This window comes from Arachis hypogaea, chromosome 15 (genome assembly GCF_003086295.3).
Source record: "Arachis hypogaea cultivar Tifrunner chromosome 15, arahy.Tifrunner.gnm2.J5K5, whole genome shotgun sequence".
Classification (NCBI taxonomy): domain Eukaryota; kingdom Viridiplantae; phylum Streptophyta; class Magnoliopsida; order Fabales; family Fabaceae; genus Arachis; species Arachis hypogaea.
In genome coordinates this window covers 103,502,511-103,505,704 of record NC_092050.1, presented here as the reverse complement: position 1 = coordinate 103,505,704, position 3,194 = coordinate 103,502,511, and the positions used below count along the sequence as shown (strand labels likewise).

At 32.0% G+C, this 3,194-nt stretch overlaps 1 non-coding gene across 1 annotated transcript; it reads right to left on the bottom strand.

Moving 5' to 3' along the window:
* Positions 1 to 2,816: 2,816 nt before the first annotated feature.
* Positions 2,817 to 2,924, bottom strand: LOC112753911 (small nucleolar RNA R71). The gene has a single exon (XR_003178272.1). It is a non-coding gene; the product is annotated as a small nucleolar RNA R71 (small nucleolar RNA).
* Between the last annotated feature and the right edge of the window lie 270 nt (positions 2,925 to 3,194).

Sequence of the window (3,194 nt, the reverse complement as noted above, 5' to 3'; positions counted from 1 at the left end):
ACAACGGTGATGCCCTTACATAAAGCCATCCATGGAAAGGAGTAAGACTGATTGGATGAAGACAGCAGGAAAGCAGAGGTTCAGAGGAACGAAAGTATCTCTATACACTTATCTGAAATTCTCACCAATGATATACATAAGTATTTCAATCCTTATTTACTATCTATTTATTATTTATGTTCGAAAACTCCATAACTATTTTATATCCGCCTGACTGAGATTTACAAGGTGACCATAGCTTGCTTCATACCAACAATCTCCGTGGGATCGACCCTTACTCACGTAAGGTTTATTACTTGGACGACCCAGTGCACTTGCTAGTTAGTTGTATCGAAGTTGTGAATGAAAAACGATTTATTAAGACATGCGTACAGAGTTTCTGGCGCCGTTGCCTGAGATCACAATTTCGTGCACCAAGTTTTTGGCGCCGTTGCCGGGGATTGTTCGAGTTTGGACAACTGACGGTTCATCTTGTTGCTCAGATTAGGTAATTTTCTTTTTGTTTTATTTTCAAAAATTTTTTAAAAAAATCTTTCAAAAATTTCTCCTTTGTTTTCGAAAAAATTCTAAAATAAAAATGTTTTCAAAAATATATTTTTCTTCAGAATTTTTAAGAATGAATTCTAGTGTTTCATGAAGCATGTTGAAGCCTGGCTGGCTGTAAAGCCATGTCTAATTCTTCTGGATAGGGAATGTCAGGCGTGTCATGTCTGAGTTACATACTCAAGCTTGGCTGGCTATTAAGCCATGCCTGACCCTTTGATTGGAGCTTTAGACTAAAGAGCATAAGATTCCTGGAATTCATATTAAAAATTTTTGAATCCTTATTTTTCTTTTTCAAAATGATTTTCGAAAAAATTTAAAGAAAATACAAAAAAATCATAAAATCTAAAAAATCAAAAAAATATTTTGTATTTCTTGTTTGAGTCTTTAGTCAGATTTAAAGTTTGGTGTCAATTGCATGTTCATCTTGCATTTTTCGAAAAATTCATGCATTCATGGTGTTCTTCATGATCTTCAAGTTGTTCTTGGTAAGTCTTCTTGTTTGATCTTGATGTTTTCTTGTTTTGCATCTTTTCTTGTTTTTCATGTGCATTTTTGCATTCATAGTGTCTAAACATGAAAGATTTCTAAGTTTGGTATCTTGCATGTTTTCTTTGCATAAAAAATTTTTTCAAAAATAAGTTCTTGGTGTTCATCTTGATCTTCAAAGTGTTCTTGGTGTTCATCTTGACATTCATAGCATTCTTGCATGCATTCATTGTTTTGATCCAAAATTTTCATGCATTGAGTCTTTTTCATGTTTTTCTCTCTCATCATTAAAAATTCAAAAATAAAAAAAATATATTTCCCTTTTTCCTCTCTTAAAATTCGAAAATTTGAGTTGACTTTTTCAAAAATTTTTAAAATCTAGTTGTTTTCTATGAGTCAAATCAAATTTTCAAATTTTATCTTTTTCAAAATCTTTTTCAAAAATAAAATCTTTTTCATTTTTCTTATTTATTTTCGAAAATTATAAAAATATTTTGCAAAAATCTTTTTCTTACTTTTATCTCACAATTTTCGAAAATAACATCATCAATTAATGTTTTGATTCAAAAATTTCAAGTTTGTTACTTGCTTGTTAAGAAAGATTCAAACTTTGAGTTCTAGAATCATATCTTGTGATTTCTTGTGAATCAAGTCATTAATTGTGATTTTAAAAATCAAATCTTTTTCAAAACTAATTTCAATCATATCTTTTCAAAAATATCTCTTTATCTTACCTTTTTCAAAACTTGATTTTAAAATATCTTTCCTAACTTCTTATCTTCTTATCTTTTCAAAATTGATTTTCAAATTTGTTTCAACTAACTAACTAACTTTTTGTTTGTTTCTTATCCTTTTCAAAACTACCTAACTAACTCTCTCTCTCTCTCTCTAATTTTCGAAAATATCTTCCCTCTTTTTCAAAATTTCTTTTTAATTAACTAATTATTTTAATTTTTGATTTTAAAATTTCGAAAAATTACTAACCTTTTTCAAAAACTATTTTCGAAAACCAATAACTCTTTTTTAAAAATTATTTTCGAAAATTCACTTCCCCCTTTCATCTTCTTCTATTTTGTTTATTTATTTACTAACATCTCTTCCTCACTCACCAAAAATCCGAACCCCCTCTCTCTCTCTCTGAGTTCAGATTTTCTCTTCTTCTTTTCTTCTATTCACACAGGGACCTCTATACTGTGATAAAAAGGATCCCTACTATTATTATTATTATTTTTTCTGTCCCTCTTTTTCATATGAGCAGGAGCAAAGACAAGAATATTCTTGTTGAAGCAAATCCAGAACCTGAAAGGACTCTGAAAAGGAAACTAAGAGAAGCTAAAATACAATAGTCCAGAGACAACCTTTCAGAAATTTTCGAACAAGAAGAGGAGATGGCAGCTGAAAATAATAATAATGCAAGGAGAATGCTTGGTGACTTTACTGCACCTAATTACAATTTACATGGAAGAAGCATCTCTATTTCTGCCATTGGAGCAAACAATTTTGAGCTGAAACCTCAATTAGTTTCTCTGATGTAGCAGAACTGCAAGTTTCATGGACTTCCATCTGAAGATCCTTTTCAGTTCTTAACTGAATTCTTGCAGATATGTGATACTGTTAAGACTAATGGAGTAGATCCTGAAGTCTACAGGCTCATGCTTTTCCCTTTTGCTATAAGAGACAGAGCTAGAGTATGGTTGGACTCTCAACCTAAGGATAGCCTGAACTCTTGGGATAAGCTGGTCAAGGCTTTCTTAGCCAAGTTCTTTCCTCCTCAAAAGTTGAGTAAGCTTAGAGTAGATGTTCAGACCTTCAGACAGAAAGAAGGTGAATCCATCTATGAAGCTTGGGAGAGATACAAAGGACTGACCAAAAAGTGTCTTTCTAACATGCTTTCAGAATGGACCATCCTGGACATATTCTATGATGGTCTGTCTGAATTAGCTAAAATGTCATTGGATACCTCTATAGGTGGATCCATTCACCTAAAGAAAACGCCTGCAGAAGCTCAAGAACTCATTAACATGGTTGCTAATAACCAGTTCATGTACACTTCTGAGAGAAATCCTGTGAGTAATGGGACGCCTCAGAAGAAGGGAGTTCTTAAAATTGATACTCTGAATGCCATATTGGCTCAGAATAAAATATTGACTCAGCAAGTCAAT